The following is an 18,322-nucleotide window of genomic DNA, read 5'->3' as shown; positions in this document are numbered from 1 at the left end:
TTTTAAAATGGGTAGATTTGAGAACCCGAACATCTTACGTAATCTAGTAAAACTGGAAAAATGGTTAGTTTTAGATGATGATTTTTGGGAATAATCTCTTCAACGGAAAATATTTTCTCGAGAAATGCTTAACGATATAATGGGAACTGATACCCCATCTTTGGACTATTGTATGAAACTTTGTCGTCGTGGACCCCAAGCTTTTACTCAATTTATCGACATATTAATTGAGACAAAACAAAATGATATTATGGTTTTGCTCTTATCCACTGCTTAGACGGTCATTTTGTACGAAATCGTGTCTAAACATGTTCTGTGACACCTCTAGGAGACATTTTTATTGATCCCGAGTCAGTTTCTTTTTGGAAATGAGACAGTCAAAATCGAAAAATGTTTTACATATGCAGATTATGCTTGTATAGTTTGGGCAGCTGGTCATCCTGTGAGAATTGTACTTTTGCTGAAGACTATGATGAAAAGTGTGAATAATGCAATCCGGTTTAACTGCATAGAGGATATGGAGTGCAAGTTAAAGACTGTAATTCATGTCACGAAGAGATTTGTGACTCTCATAATAGAGGATTCTTATGTTCCAATTGTCTTTATGGCAAATGTGATGAATGGGAAAACACTTGCCCTGGCATGATTGCGAAAAACCCTAAACGTGAGTTCAATTTATTTTTAAGAGGCTGGTATCGTAGTGGCTTTAAATTGTTTTAGGAAAGGAGAACCTAATCTACGTTTCAATTACTGGAATAATAAAAGAGTCTGGTTTTTAAGACATCGTTGTGAAGATACTGGCTACTTTGATTATAAACCTAAAGACTTCACTTTGGCTGTTACAGAAAGTGATTCTTCATATGAAAATTTTGTATGTGACATTACTTAAAATAAGCAAATTGAAACACGTAAATCAGAGTAGTATTATTGACTCTACAAAGTGATTTTATAAAAATGAAGTTACACTAAATTGTAGAAAATGCAACCCTGACTTTGCAGGTCAAGAAGAATACAAGTTGAATTCTGATGAGCTGCTACCAATGATCGTTCCTGATGATTACCTATACATAGAAGAAGAAATCTAGAAAAGGACACAGTGATTTTTATATATACAAATTTTATTAATAAACAAATTTACATAAATTTTTAAAGCATTTCACTTTTTGGGCACTGGAACTTATATTACAGAGGTAGGAAAGAGTATTTTCAACTAGACAGTCGTTCGAACGAGGATTGTCGCCGTACATCTTGAGGAATTCAATTTAAGTATGTCCACGACTTCGAAAAATAAAATATAATAGGCATGAAAACCACAACTTTTCGTTGATAGATCTTATACCTACTTCCGATTTTGAATAATAGATTTTCCGCTCTACTAAAGAAATTTTTTAATATGAGGTGTGTTGAATGTATACGGTAGGCCAAGCGGATCGAAAACATCTATATTGCTTCTTGTTTGAAAGATGCATAGCCAATGCCCCATTTTTACCGTTGATTAACTATTATTAACAATAATAATGGTATTGTCGGCATGTTGAATATGCTCCTGGAAATCTGAAGGTATGCAATAGGATTTATATTTAGACATGTAGGGGTCCATATTGAATACATTGGTATTTCATTCGTGTTCATGGTGCCAAGTCTAATAAAACACTTCCATCAGGGGTAATTTCCCAATAAGTTTCAAATTGATTTAGCGAGATTAATGCAATAATTCCCTCTAATGGCTTGGCAAAGGTACTCTCTAAACGCACATTTCTCGTCCGGACAATACTCTTATCTTGAGTACCGGACAAATCCAATACAATGAAACCATGAGTTTTCGCAAACTTTTCTTCACTTATACCATTTTCGAATAATTGAGAATCTCGATCTAGGTATTGCATTGTCAATTCATATAGGGTCTTGTAGGATTTATCAAAGGATAAACTGTAGAGAGGAATTCCATTTACTTTACATACAAGTGATGAAAGTCCAAACAGTTCAAATTTATGCGGGGAATCTATCGATGACCCAACAATGCTAGATCTTTTTACAAAAGCCAATGCCAATTTTGAAGGAATTTTGCCATTGATAAATGATGAATCAGTATAGGTACGCGTACATGTAGCAATATGGCGTTGATTCGTGATTCTATGAGGCACGAGCATTTTGACATTATTTTCAGCAGCTCTTAATTTTTCAATTGCCGAAGCATCAGAACTCCTAACTTGTTGTTTTCGTACATGGAGTATTGCCGACATGAGAGAGACTATTACATCGGGTAAAACGACTAGTACTTTTCGAATTATATAATTGAACGGTGTGAGTTGTAGTTTTGTATCAATGTTTACATTGACAGCAGCCCTTGAGGTATATTAAATATCTCACGATTTACTTTCCCAACTAAATATAAATCTTTAGTTGTCGCATTTCTATGAATATTAGTGACATCAGTATCTGTTATATATTCATAGCCCAGCACTTGTCTTCTCAACAGCTTATAAGACATCGAAGTCATCAACATAAATTGTATATAACTTGTATAATTTGAAAGATTATTCGTCGTGCTCACAATATTCCATTTATTTAGACAATTATTTGTCAAAATAAATTGTGTAGTACACAATTTCCATAGGATAACCCATTAGCCGCTCCTGGTTTTTCATTGTTAGATTTTTTTAACAATGATATTTAAATCTATAAATGTCGAAATCAAATCTATGAAGTAATCTTCATTGGAATAAATTTAAAAATGAACATTTTCAGAGAGCGTTTGTTGCGGTTAAAATTGTTCATAGCGTCAATGTTTTACACTGACGTCTATTTTTTCTGTATTGAAAAGATTTAAAGATGAGGTGACTGAAGGGTGAAAATATTTATGTGGTAGATATGCCATTTTCTTGGAAAAGAAGTCCTTTTCTGGATTTTTTTATTGTTTTCTTCTTTGATGCTTTAAACTTTCGGTCCGACTTGAGAGTGATGAGTGATGGGGTCTTTCGCACCCTTTTCAAACATTTTCCACTTTGTTTCAATCGCTCTCCAAGAGATCGAGCGCCTGACTTGAGATTTTGCGGAACACTTTCTTGAATATCCTTCCGAGAGGCCCAATCATGTAGTGTAGAGGACACAAAATCAGCTACAACCGGTGCAATATATTTTTTTAGCCAGGGGTAGTGCAGAACGAAATAGCTTAGCAAACCAACTGCCGGCACCATTTGCGATATGAAATATTTTGTTGATAGCAAGACACAATTCGTTCATAGTCCCAAAATCCTTATTGTTTCAATTACATATTGATCGTTAACCGTTGACCAATCAAATGGTTGAATTTTTATATCATATGTACGATCCTTTCTTAGGATATCATACGTATTTTTAAGAATAAAATCTATAAGAGAAACTTCCCTCCAATTTAATGGCAGGGGAGAGTTTTGTCCAAAAATTGCTCGTTTTATTCAAATCGTCATAAAGAGGATCGAAAACATTTGACATGAATGTTAAATAACAACCTTCAGACATTATGAACGTCTTCTGTGGGTATCCACAAACCAAAATCAGAGTTGTATCCTAGCCAGCGAACAAGCAACTGTCGCCTACTCTTGTGAGTACGAGTCTTTAATACCTTTTCAATTTGATAGATTTCCCTATTTCCAACTTTTGAAATTCATAGTCATAAAAACCGTCAATAATCTCTTCATCTTTCATACCAAGAAGGCGATAATTTATAGGGTTAGTGTCCAAGACTTTTGACACTTTAAAATTTCAGTGCTCAACAAGTATATTCCCTTATCAAAAATATTTCTTGTACGATTGATTCGAATAGTATCACCAGCATTAAATTTTTTCTTCCCCACCTTTTCATTAGACTATTGTTTAAGGAAAAGTGTATTGTCACTATGATGAACTTCAAAAGGACTAGCTTTGAACAAGGATGTATTACGGCGTTCATTATAAATCAGCATAATTTTATCTAAATCATGAATAAAAGCAGCTGTAATTTTCAATGTACAATATCTTGAAATTAAAAATTGAATTGTTCGTATTAAACGTTCAGCCAATGCCACCTTTATAGGACTATGACTATGATAGAGCGATGTATTATATTTCAATAAAACACTTTTTAAATGTTGATTAACAAATTCACTTCCGCGGTCTGTTTGGATTTTTCTATACAAATCTTGCTCAAAGATGGATTAAAGGTCTTTAGCAACATCATTGCCTCTTTTTGTCTGCACAGGAACTGCATATGCATAGCAACTAAAAACGCTTATTGCAAGTAAAATATACATGTAGGGTTTATTTTGACGTCTTTGAATCCCTTCTAGAGTAAAAAGATCTGCTTGTAATATATGCAAAGGGTAAAAGGCCTTAGTTTTTCGATAGTGATTACCATAAAACCTATGATTTGGATGAAGAGTATAATTGAACTCCCTCTGTAAATAATCCTTTGCTGGCTCCTTTTTAATTCCAGTAAATTGAGCAAGTGTAATAGAAAAACTCAAACTTTCTGGTTCATCAGTATTTCCATAAACTCCTTTCAAAACTTGATCAAATTTGAACGTAAACGGGGTGTAAACCGTGCGCTACCCTTTTGCATACTAGTGAGCACGTCAATAGGTCTTCGCTTTTGTCTAGCTACCGTTGTCATCGAATCCTTTTTTCTACTAGGTGTACTAATATTTTCCAGGAAAGATTTAAAATCTTCATCTTCTACGTTTAATTTGGTTGATGGACTATGTTCTTTTAATATCTTGAGAATTTGGTTATTGCTAATAAGACTTTTGGAAAAATTTGACGACTTTAAAATGTCATATAGATGACTATCAATTTAATTAACTCATTAATGATTTGCAATCAGATCCGATAACAAATCAATTAAATTGTAAGTCTTACCCTGGATTATAACTTCATTCTTTTTCTCATCAATTTGTTCATTTCAGCGAGATACGTCAAGTCTTTTACTTTGTTCACGATAGGATTGAGGTAACAAGTCTATAACACTTGTTAACAAATCTTCTTTTTTTGTGTTTTTAAAGTTTCACTATTTTCAGAAGGTTGATCAATGAAATATACTTTAAGCGGTTTTTCACGATAAGGTTTATGTTTGTTGACACGTCGAGGCGCATTTTTAAGAAAAATTAATTTTTCATCATCTGCAATTGTTTCATTTTTAAGAAATTTATCAAGATTATCTTCAAAGTGCTCTTTTGGTGAAAGAGCGAGTTCAAAAACGTCAATTTATAGAGTTTAGCCATTTCTAGAGAAAAGTGTTTACAAGTCCGATGATTATCGGTAGTAACAATGAAAAGAAATTACCACTCGCTTAAACAAAACGTTTTGCAAGCTAGAACACGTAGAAGTGTACGGTATTGCTTTGTCTGTTGTCTAACACCATCTGACAATTGAACATCACCTTCCGTTAAATTTATACAAAGTTCCGATAAGAGCTCAATAAATTCCTTTCCAATACCATGTTTGAGTATCACTTTCCTAAGCCACGGTTTTGAATTGGCTAGGTCGGAAAATAAATGCCATTGTTCATGTATATTCTTCATCGTCATGATAGTAACTAATGACCTTTTTACCTATTCACGAGTAGATGTTCAGTAACTTCAGTATCGAAAATACCCGTGACTACACGCAACTCTTCGGGTATGTTTTGATTTAGGTGCAATTAAATGCTGCAATAAGCTTTATTAGTAGCCTGATTGTACGCCGAAAGTAAAAAATTGGGCTCGCCAGGGTAGATTTGTTTGTTTAGAGTTATAAGAGAACGTGAATCGCGAGCAACTCTATAGAAAATACAGTAAGTCCAATTCAAAGCAAGGTTTCTCATACATTTACTCTGAGGAAAAGAAATTATGGAGCGCAACAGTTACAGAATTTTCTTGTGATGGGACCGGCCCGTCTATAATTGTAACATTTCCTGCGAACATTCTTCAATAGATTCAGCTAAATCGTCAATAATCAACCACGAGGTTGAATATTTGGCGCTACATATACAATTCATACAAGGACGTTAAGTCCTTGTATGAATTTTATGCTTGGGTCAATCTTCTTTATTTTGTCATAAGATTCTTGCCATACTCTATAACAATAATAATAATGTTCAGATCTAAGAACATTTTGTCACAATTTTGAATTATTTTCGTTAAAAGTGTTGTTTTGCCTGACATGGTCGTTTCGCAAAGAAAAGATCTGAATGACGTTTTAAATTGATAGATACTCCTCCAATTTCAAAATGCAACTAACCTAAGCTAACCTCAACCTTTTGAATAAATACCCAAAGGAAATAGAATATATATGGTTTCCTTAATTAACAAACGCACTATAAAATTTTAAAATAAACACATGAATATATTTGCAAAGAACATTTTAAAACACTTGAATATATTTAAAATTGCACTTGAACACTTAACTAGACATTGGGAGGGAATATGGCGACCGAGCCGGCACCCACGATGGCCAGTGGTCAGAAGGCCCCGTCGCAGCGAACGACACTCGTAGCAGCCAGCGAACGTGGGCGGGCTAAGAATAAACAGTTTACGCAAGAAATATGAAAATAAACACTTGACAATTACCTCTTTGTGCAACGAAAAAATATAGATAAATAAAACACTGGGGACAATGAATAGATAATAAAAGGCAGTGCTGAAATGGTGACGGAAAAACGGCTCTCCTCCCTCCACAGACGCCCTCCCACAACTATAGAGCTTTCTCAAGACCGAGCTGCTTTCTATAATTTACACATTCAACTCGATCTTAAGTAAGGTAGTGGCCATGTGGTAGTACCTCCAAAACAACGATTACATAGACTTTGTCCGATATGGTGGACCTGGCATTTTGATCAACCCTAACTGTATAGTTTTTATATTTTAAAGAGCGAATGGCCATGACACTCACACTTTGAACTAAATTTTTATAGATTCAGTTCCTATAAACACTCATGTTGAAATTTTCTTTTACATAGTGCAAGGGCAACCTTTTGCAGATTATTTTGGTAGTCTCATTATGCGTTTCCACGCAGTAAACCTTCGGACCAGGAAATACACCATGGGATACCAAGTTGCTCATTGTCTCGGATTTTAATTTAAGCAACTGATTTGGGGCCTGGCGTTTTACCAGCTCCGGATAGAGGGACTCATCCCAGTTTGTATAATCAATCCAAGAACTAATCTACTTTCCATTTTACAAAACATGGAACAGATTATCTGTTTTAATTTTCAACAGCAGTTAATCGGTGTCTCCATAATACACCTGAACTTGTCCCATCCCTTGCCATTGGCACTTACAAGGACTGTAATAAAACTCCAACATGAGTTTTTTTTGAAATTTCTAAAATGATACTGCCAGTGGTAATGTTTTTATTTAATATTATATTTCTCTTTTTTCTATGTAAAAAGACCATATGGGAGTATATGATCCCGAATGATGTATAATTTGGATCCGCAATGTTTCGGGCACATTCTTTTGAGTCGGTCACAACGTCACACTGACTTCTGTTACAAGCACTCTCACACATTTTATCAAAGGCCGAATTTAAAATGAGCTTAAAGATTTCTTTTTCGACCTTTGTTGTCACTTGAGACCGTTTATTGACAAAAGTGTCAAAAATAGTTTTCATGTAAGTGTTTCTGGTCACACTAGAGGGATCTATGCATCTTTGTGACACTGAAACCGTTGGCTAGCATCCACCCAAAAGAACTTGGTGTACAACAATATTCCGTTTCGGCTCAAGGTCGGCAATTAGCTTTTGTTTTGAGGGTGTCCAATGCATAACTTTATTCTCTACTAATGATAAGTGTAGGGACTCAAATACACCCTTGGAATCGGTCTATTAATGCAGAGGAAAACAAAGTATTTTACCGAGTCATGAAGTTTAAGAGGTATTTCATCGTCAATTTTGAAAAACCATCCTTGTGGTCTATTCTCCTCAACAGTGTGAATGTTGGGAAAATCTGGAACAGAAGGATTGTCAAGCCATTGGTAACTCCCACCCGGAAAATAAAAGTGCCACATTGCCGACGGATAAAGGGAATTCTTATTAAAAAAAACGGCACCCGACTTCACCGGTGTGTTGTCCAGTCGGGGCGGTTTCAATGATACGATCCCGGTGGAAAACATACCCTCGCCTCATAGATCTCTCTACAAACAGGTGCTGATCCACGTCGGCGATCAGACCTATTTCAGCTTAAATTCTTCATGAATTTCGTCTGTATTTTTACAGAAATATACAACAACGTCAAAACATTATTTGCCAGGTAAACTTTACAATAATCCCACCCATTTTTACGCCCTCCCTTTGACCAAACCGTCTTAGCAAAATCATAATTGGCAGTGGCAAAATCAAAATTGATGATTGCAAAGTGAATCATAAAACTCTGCGATGGGTGCTAATTTTTCCTCACTTAGCTTCGAGGCGGAGCTGTAGTACTCGTACAGGTATATCCCCTTACATGTTTATAGATCATAAGTTTCATCATCTTGAAAGTGCTGTTTGAGGAGGAGGAAACTATTAAAATCGTCGCTTTTTTTTGTACTTGAATGAGTTGACTTAAACGTTTGGGGAAAAAACTAAAGGATTGATGGAAACGGATTTTATTCAAGTGCGCTTTACCATTATCCACTGCTTGCAATTTAAATTCTAAGAGTAGCAACTTTTCAGATGACTTCTGTGTGATGTTATAAAAACAAAACCCATCTATCCATGCGCCATCTACAACTTCACCTTTCTGCAATCGTGCCAACGCTGGTAAAATGAATTTCAAATCGTAGATGGAATTGTCCATTTAAACCGGTAAAAAGTATTGATGTCTTACATTAACATTACACGATTTGTGCGCAACCCCCCGAAAGTTAATTCCCCTTGATGAAATTTCCTGCCATAAATGATCTTGGTCCCGGGATTTCGCACCCCCTTCATTAATTTTTTTTACAAACCCAACAAATGTCTAGATTTTTAATAGCCATCTCGTCTTCTGGTAATAGATTCATTGGATAATGTGTATGGCGCAACCGTGAAATTGCCTCATTTGCTGTTTTAGTAAGATCAACCATAGCTGTACCAGCACAATCCTCTCCTCCCCACGTTTCAACAAAATCTACCAATTGCATGGTATTACTTGAATCTCTTTCCGCAAGCGCAATATAGATCACAATGGTTTCATCTTTTTTCACACGATTCGAATTTGACGGATCAGACACATCCATGAGCAAAGTTTCAATGTCCTATGACACATCGTTGCTCTGCAACAGAGTGTTCTGAAAGCTTTTAAGTGTCTTAAATGATTTTTTAATTTTAATTCGCTACGAAATCTTGGTACACCTATTGGGCAGTAATAGCAGGTCCCTCCTTTATTCCCTTTACCCTCACTTAAGGCCCTGCTAATATGTGGAATTGGAAAGAAATGTCCAATTGACTAAGGATCTTTGGCAGGTTTGTAGAGAAGTCATACCCAGTGTTTCACTGATTCAATGGACGGTGCCCATACGGAATATACTACCCCCTTTTTATCACTAAGTTCCTCTTCATATTCCTCGTCAAATTGTAAAAATGTCAACTTTTAAATGTTCATTAGCCCTTCCAAAGGTGTGAATCCCCTTTAATATAATTAGATAGTGCCCCTTAAAACAATTGAAATATACTTTCAGAAATTCTGATCCGTATCCACCACCATTTACTGCCCAATCATCCAACATTGTCTTACTAACACCATCCATCTTCATGGGCTTATGTCCTGTTACAAGAACGGAATATTTGAAACACTCTAAGCCCGTGTCGAAACGACAGTGTTTACACCCTTGTGTACAAAACTTATAAAAAAATAAATTTGCATTACAGTTTTTAAAGTTAGGCTTCCCACTCCCCCTTCCACCTCTTAAAACAAATTTCTTTTTAAATTTAGTTACATTTAATTCCATTTTTTTCTATAAATAATACTAATGACCCACTCCCGTTCTCATTGTACCCCTCCATTCTATTAAAAATTTCAACCACCCAATCTGGAAACACACCCTCAAAATTATGCAAGTCTGGGTGAAGCGTTTGCATTCTTGTTTGCATATGACAGGGAGGCAACTCACCCGTACTTGAATTTAAAAAAGTTATTTTAATCGCGATGGATGCTTTTATACAGTCCTGCCTCCCACATATGGTTTTCGAGAAGTGCCAGAACCATGCTTACATAGGAGTGTGCGGTGTCTATGGCATCCGTATGAATACTACCACTTGATAAGGAATTGAACGGATCTACGAACTCATTCTTATACACGTGATTGTTGTGCAAAGCGGTAGCTGCTAAATACAAATTAGGCAATACAAGATGTGAGCCAGCACCACTTAACTCCCCTAAATCATTGTCCATGGTGGGCATTGTTTCGACCTCACTAGGCGGCACTTGATCTACCCATTTATTGTCTACATCAAGGCCAAAACAAAGCAAAAAATTGTCGAAATTAAACTCAGTGGGAGCTACACTATCTGGACTCATTCCCAAACTTAAACCCCCTTGCGTTAACTACTCTCCAGGACCTGTTCCATTTTCATAAATATCTTTATATTCTCTTAAAGGTTGTAGGTCTCTTGAGAAGATGATGTGTAAACCTAGAAGAATAATAAGAGCGTATTTAGCTCACTGGAAAGTATTGCCCTATGAAAAAAAGAGAGAGAGAGAATGAATATAGAAGTTATGCTAGTCACTAGAATGCATCATTTTATTATGGAAGGGTACCATTATTCCTTGAACTAATTGAACCCCTACTACTCATTGGAATGCATTAATGTATTATTAAAGGGTACCATGCCCCCTTGGAACTGTAGACCCTACTACTGACCATGTATGTAAAGGACCCCTTTGGGCCACACTACTGCAACGTCTTAGTCTTGCATAGGTGGTGCAGCAGGACTTGCCTTCATATGAGCAGTTGGCCACTCCCTTTTGAACTTCCTGGCTGGCAGCACAGGGCCATGCGCAGGTAGTACAGCTCTCGACATTCCAGGCATCTGTTGATGGGAGGAAGCTTGGGCTTTTAGAGTGGCAGCCCGATGGGTGGGGGCTTGGCCTAGGGTCTGCCTAGAAAGACTGGCATATTTAATGACCGTTGGTCTTGAAGCTTTCGAAAAGGTTGTGGCTTGTGCAGCCAGCGCTGGTCTGGAAGGGGTATGGATGGCTCTGGATGCACCAAACATCTCCAGCCGTTGTATAGGAGTCAATGCATCACTCCTTGGCCTTTTACTAGGAGGGGGAGGGCTGGAAACTCCTAGAAAAGAAAACAGGATTTAATATAAAATAGCGCACGCTTCTATAGAAGAAAAAAAAGAAGAAGAGAAAAACAAGATTTCTTGGAGATATATGGTGTCGGGGGCCCCTCTTGAGTCTAACTAACTCCCTTCTAGGAACCCTTTACAATAGTCATGGAAAACAGATCCTTTTTCTTGATATAAATATTTAAATAAGTCCTTCGTTGTTCAGAAGCCCTCTTCAGCTTTATACATCGATATCTTAAGCTTTTAAAATATACTATTGATCGTCTAGGTGTCAGATAAAACTCCATTTCCCAGGCTTCACCGCAAAAAAATTATTATTCGTCTATGAGGGAATAAAATCCAAGAAATTGAAGCTAAGATCAATTAAATGCCTTTAATATTCTGCCCTCAAAATGGCAGCCCGGGATAAGCACTTTCTTATTGCCAGAAAAACTATCCAATGACGTAACATCAAAGCTAAGGGGCTAGAAATGAACCTATCAAATAATAAGCAATAGCACTCGAGCTAAAAACATAGCCCCCTTTTTATAGACAGGTATTTAAAATTAAAAAGAAGAAAAAACTAGCAATATTCATGCGTCTGTGGCTAAAAAAGTGCTTCAGCCCCAGGCTAATAATTTGAAATCCAGATCACAATATATGTCATTTAAATAGCTATAAAATCCTTGCCTCAAAATACATTCTCTGGGCAAGTATGTAAACCCTCTGTCCAATATATCTAAACTAGAATTTTATGTCAAAATATACTATAATTAAAAGCTAACCGAACACTAAACTTCAGACTTGCATGTAGGAAAGGGTACGTTATTTTTCTTATAGGAAAAATATTCTATTTTTCTTGTAGGAAAGGGTACATGTTTGCAAAATGAATCCATCCCCTTACATTTCACATGAAGAAACAGTTTGTTTCACCTTATATAGCACCTGTTAGAAGGGAGCCTTTTACTCAAGCACACTCCTCTCCTCCCCCTCCCAAATAAACACTGACCACTCAAAATGGAAGCAATTACATTTTCCATATGAAAATATTTATCATAACTAACACCAGCCCCCCTTGCAATTAAAAAAATTTATTGTAGAAAAATATTTCGTTAATTTGACCAGAAAATGCATCTTTTATGTGAAACAACTTTGCTTTTTTAATCAGGCAATAAGCTTTATCTGACTATGTAATTGAGTAACACAGGATGTGTATTTGAAGGGTGCCAATATTTACCCCTATATACCTGTTTACGGAAATGTTTAAGCAAGCTTGAGCTTTTAGCGGTCAAGTTGTTCAAGATTTGAGGGCCAATTAGAGTTATACAACTTACTGGCATTATCTCCCGATCAAGCATTCAGTCAACATACTCATAATACAATCAAGGAATAAATGATCCTACGGGGTGAATCTATTAGTGAGCGGGTTATAAATGGGCGTGTTTCAAATTCGCCTGGTCTGTGTTTTCAATGGTCTGTGAATTTAAGTAGATTAACCTTAAGGGGTAATGTAAAAAGGGGAAGATATTAATGTCAAAAGTCAAAGAGTTGACGTATTTTAGTTTACCCTTTCAGGTAGAATACGGGAAGGTGCATTGAAAATGTAAAAACGGGAAAATTGTACATATTTGCCGAAAAGGAATTATTTCCCTTGAAAGAATTAATCGTTGATGGTTGGGGGATTAGGTTTTAAACAGTAAAAAGAAGCTATTATAAGCTTTAACACGAGTATAAACAATGTGTGGAGGTTTTTTTTTTGGGGGGGGGGAGGGAGATAATAAGAAATTCTAGAGAAAGTGACTTACTTCTTGATATGATTGAGACATATTCGCTTTTTAGAGAGATATAAGAACGATATGGGCACAAAATGTTTTTTTTCTCAATATCCGGGCACTTCGTATCGAACGAGTTGTCTTAGAAACTTCAAAAAGGGCTCATTCGATTGGAAATTGGAGTGGCTAGTGCCCTTTTTAATAGTCGAAAGTGATTGGAGGGCAACTAGCCCCCCCCCCCTCACCCATCATTCCCCCAAACATATAAAATCAAAATTTTGAGATAGCCATTCTGTTCAGCGTGGTTGATTTCCAGATAGAAGACATATTTTTGAGGAGGCCACTCCCCCACAACCCTCGGGGCAAGGGTTTTAAGTTATGCCCTGAGGGCATATAAAAACGATGTTGGCACAATGTATCATTTATTATTTTTTTTCCTTTAGAGCAGGGCACTTCACATGAAAGGGGTTGTCGTAGAAAATTCAAAAGGGGCTCATTCGATTGGAAATTGAGATTTCTAGTGTCCTTTTTAATAGTCGAAAGTGATTGGAGGGCAACTAGTCCCCCCCTCACGTCCATCATTCCCCAAAACCCATCCAATCAAAATTTTGAGATTGCCAGTTTGTTCAGCGTAGTTGATTTCCAGATAGAAAATATGATTTTGAGGAGGACACTCCCCCATAACCCTCAGGGCAAGGGTTTTAAGTTATGCCCTGCGGGCATATAAGGTTTTTATAGAAGGCGTTGTCGCAGAAACTTCAAAACAGATTCAATCGATTGGAAATTCAAAGGGCTAGTGCCCTTTTTAATACTCGAAAGTGATTGGAGGGCAACTATTCCCCCCCCCCCCTTCCCCCGAACACATACAATCAAAATTTTGACACAGCCATTTTGTTCGGCGTAGTTGATTTCCAGAAATAAAATATGTTCTTGAGGAGGACACTCCCCAAAACCCTCAGGGCAAGGGTTTTAAGTTATGCCCTGGGGGCTTATAAGGTTTTTTTTATAGAAGGCGTTGTCGTAGAAATTTCAAAAAAGGCTCATTCGATTGGAAATTCAAAGGGCTAGTGCCCTTTTTAATAGTCCAAAGTGATTGGAGGGCAACTAGTCCCCCCCCCCTACGCCCCTTATTCCCCCAAATACATCCACTCAAAAGTTTAAGATAGCCATTTTGTTCAGTGTTGTTGATTCACAGATAGAAAATATGTTTTTGAGGAGGACACTCCCCCCAAAACCCTCATGGCAAGGGTTTTAAGTTATGTCCTGGGGGCATATACGGTTTTTAAAGCAGTCGTTGTCGTAGAAACTTCAAAAATGCTCATTCAATTGGAAATTCAAAGGACTAGTGCCCTTTTTAATAGTCGAAAGTGATTGAAGGGCAACTTGCCCCCCCACGCCAATCATTCCCCCAAAAACATCCAATAACATTTTGAGATTAGCCATTTTGTTCAGCGTAGTTGATTTCCAGATAGAAAATATATTTTTGAGGAGGACACTTCCCCACAAACCTCAGGGCAAGGATTATAAGTTATGCCCTGGGCGCATATAAGGTTTATATTGAATTCTTTGTCATAAAAAATTGAAAAAGGGCTCATTCGATCTGAAATTCAAAGGGCTAGCACCCTTTTTAATAGTCGAAAGTGATTTGAAGGCAATTAACCCACCTCTCACGCCCAACTTTTCCCCAAACACATCCAATCAAAATTTTTAGATAGCCATTTTATTAACGTATTTGAAAGTTTTGGAAATTAGATCTTTTTGGTTGACAACCCATCCCCTCACATCCCTTAGGGCAAGGGCTGTAAGTTATGCCCCGGGGCATATAAAGTTTTTATTGAAAGCGTTGTCGTAGAAACTTCAAAAGGGCTCATTCAATTGGAAATTGAAACAGCTAGTGCCTTTTCTAATAGTTGAAATTGACTGGAGAGCGACTAACGCACTCCTGACGTCCATAATTACCCCAAACGTATCTAATCAAAATATATACACAGTTATTTTTTTCAACGTAGTGTAAGGCTCTTTAAATTAGGTCTTTTTGGATGATAACCCCCTAAGAGCCCTCATGGAAAGGACTTTTAGTTATGCCCTGGGGCCATTTAAAGTCTTTATTGAAAGCGTTGTCATAGAAACTTCAAAAGGGCTCATTCAATTGGAAATTGAAAGGGCTAGTGCCTCTTTTAATAGTTGAAATTGTTTGGATAGCGACTAACGCCCCTCTCACGCCCACCATTTTCCAAAACACATCCAATAAAAATTTTGAGATATTCATAAGTTATGCCCTGGGGGCATATAAGGTTTATATAGAAAATTGTTATATAAATCATAGGCAGCGCAATCGCGCTGCCTAAGTAAAGAACGGGGACAATCGAGAACGAGACAAGAAACGGGGAATAAGTAAAGAGGAGGACACTCCCCCACAACCCTCAGGGCAAGGGTTTTAAGTTATGCCTTGGGGGCATATAAGAACGATGTTGGCACAATGTATTATTTACTAATTTTAACCTTTAATGCAGGGCACTTCGTATCGAAGAAGTTGTCGTAGAAAATTCGAAAATCGTTCATTGTGCACACATCGCATCATAGGCAGCGCTATCGTGCGGCCTATGGCTAATACTACTCATATGATCATTGTCAAGCCTAAACGTTGGTTTTTAAAATGGATTGATTAAAAAAACTTTCCACAAAACAAGTTTTTCAAAAAAAAAACAAAAAACAAAGAACTCCATTAAACCAAAAATGAACAAAAATACAATAAAATAATTTTGATTTAATGTGTTTGGGGAAATGGTGGGCGTGGAAGGGGTGTTAATTGTCTTCAAATCACTTTCTACGACAACTCCTTCGATACAAAGTGCCCTGTTCAAAAAGAAAGAAAGAAAGATAGAAACCTCAAAATAAACAATACATTGTGTCAACATCCTTCTTTACTTAGGCAGTGCTATTGCGCTGCCTATGATTGTGATAATACTAATTCTTCCCTTTATCTGACTACACTTGGCTTACTGTTGGAAAATATTCCTGTGCCCTTTTCAGCTTCTTGGTACTAGTTATGTTGTGAGAGAAGTGCTTGAACTGTCAAACACTTATTATAAAAAACATGTCCCGTGTCTTTAACTATCAGAAGGTAGAGCTACACCTATGATCCGTTTCAGGAAAAACACCTAAAGTCTTTTTAGAAATGTGACCTGAGTTAAAGAAAAAAAAAAGCTGAAAAACGAAGCTAAGTTCAGGTTTAGGATATGGGTTGCCTATGGAAAGCCTCCAAGTGGCTAAGTTTTTGATGTAAAACAAAATACAAGATTTAAATATAAGTATCGCATAATAAGTAACGTCTTTTGGGGATGAATTTTCTAAGAATAAAAACAGCGGGGTGCATTTTAAATGTGTCTAAACTGGAACCATCGCCAACTGGTGATGCTTTTTCCCGTGTGTCTTGGTATAAATATTATTCACCGGCTCTTGGAATCACTAATTATGCAGTTCACAGTCGTTTTTAATTTTAACTGCAAAAATTTTACCGTCGAAAATAAGCTAAAAACAGTTGACTTACTGTTCGGTATTGTTGGCTCAAATAGGTTGACCTTGATAGTATTAGTGTGAAACAGCTTAATAGCAATCAATTTGGGTTCAAGGAAAACCATTGCTGCCAACATGCTCATCAGGCTCTTGCTCGTATTTCAAAGGGGGCTAGTCAAAACTGGTGTAGTCTTCATTTTCGTACTTTGGATATTTCCAAAGCATTCAACAGCGTTTGTCATCTGTAAGTATGGTTGCTTCGTATCAGCTTGGGTTTAACGCTTCTGTGATTTTGGTTATGAAGCTTCGCACACTTTTTCTTATTTGCGGGTATAAGTCTGACTGTGGTGATTTTTGGGCATGTTAGTCTACATAGTGGCGTCAGGCAAGGACCTGTACTTTCACCCCCATATTTTTAATGTCTGTATCATCATTGCACTGTTCGATATAACAAAGCACCTGTTTCACAGGTTTTTTTTATTTGTCCTATTTAACATATACAAATGATTTGCTGGTCTTTAGTAGTTCTCAAGTTGGCCTGACGCGTTCTGTCCAGTTAGTAGCCTCTTCTTTTTGCAACCTTTTTCTTATTCCACAAGCTGATTCTTGTTGCTGGCTATATCCCACGGTTTGTAGATCAGTTAACTCATTTCGGTCTGACGTTCTTAGTGATGTTAAAATGAAACTTAAGCTAGAGTATCCGAAAGTTCTTTATGTTGGTGTTAGCAGGCTTTTAGAATAATGATTTAGTACGAATCAAGACCGACTGTTACAAGTATCTTAAATTTTAGCTTTATCTCTATTGATTTTCCAAAATAGTGAGTTAATTAGTCCAGCAACGGGTATCATCCAAAAATTTCAAACATCAAGTTTTAAATTATTAAGGCTTGATCCGTTTCACCGTTCTGTCCTCTTTTTCTAAAAATTAGTCTTATTTTCTCCAGCTCTTACATCTTTTGATGTGTTTTTACAATTTTTGTTTTTAATGATTTTTTATCTTTTGGCGATTTTTTCTTTCTTTTTATTTACCGTGTTTGCAAATTACTGGCAAAAAACTAGTAATTATTATTAGAGACTTTTTGTAGGGGTGTCTGAAATTTATTAAAAGTGAGTTCTTAACCTAAGTTTCTTAGCCTAAGTGAGCTCGTAACCTAAGTTTGTTATTCTTACTATTATTATTATGGTGGACTCACAAAGCTGAGTTTTGCATTAGGTCACAAGGATCCATTGCCTTCACACTCGCGAAAAAAGAAAGTAAAAAAGGAGCAATAGCCACTGGGCAATTGGCGTTCCCTTGACTTCAGTATTTTGAGATGTGAGCTGCCTATTTCACCCCTCCCTTGTAAAAGACCTTTCTTTCTTAGTGTCATGATGTCCAACATTGTTTTTGTCGATCCCGAGAGCTACACCCATCAGCTTCAGACAGGCGCGTTGTGTTAGACCTAAAAGCTCCAGACAATGGATAAAACGGCGCGTGGTGTGTAGTGACTGAAATTGACATCACACACTGTGGTGTGCAGATTTCTACCTACTTCTCTCAGGGACACCCAAAGAAGGTTATTAGCACTGCTACCTACGTGCGATTAACTTTCGATATGCGAGCAGCAGAAGTTTCATGATTGGAACTTTATTCCTTTTTCTGGTTTATAATTATACAAGACTATTAACTAACTTTGAGAGCTATTTTTTATGATAAGTTGGATAGTTTTCACAGGCAAACCTACAAATAAAGACAAAGTAGATCTATGTATTTTTACTCTACTCTTGCTATTGCAGTGAATCAGACTTTTTTAGGGCCCCTCCTTCA

At 36.8% G+C, this 18,322-nt stretch overlaps 1 protein-coding gene across 1 annotated transcript in view; it reads left to right on the top strand.

Annotated features, from left to right (window-relative positions):
- The window catches only part of LOC148946833 (protein-L-isoaspartate(D-aspartate) O-methyltransferase-like), a 167,655-nt gene extending 149,728 nt beyond the window's left edge, over nt 1-17,927 (top strand). The window contains exon 8 of the mRNA XM_089096651.1: nt 17,880-17,927. The gene's annotated coding sequence lies outside the window, so the exon portion shown is untranslated. The remainder of the gene's footprint in view (nt 1-17,879) is intronic.
- Nucleotides 17,928-18,322: the final 395 nt, after the last annotated feature.

Source organism: Artemia sp. Qi Xiang Cuo, chromosome 11, assembly GCF_049724085.1.
Source record: "Artemia sp. Qi Xiang Cuo chromosome 11, ASM4972408v1, whole genome shotgun sequence".
Lineage (NCBI taxonomy): Eukaryota > Metazoa > Arthropoda > Branchiopoda > Anostraca > Artemiidae > Artemia > Artemia sp. Qi Xiang Cuo.
Note: the sequence above shows the minus strand (reverse complement) of the source record. Positions and strands in the feature narration are given on the sequence as shown.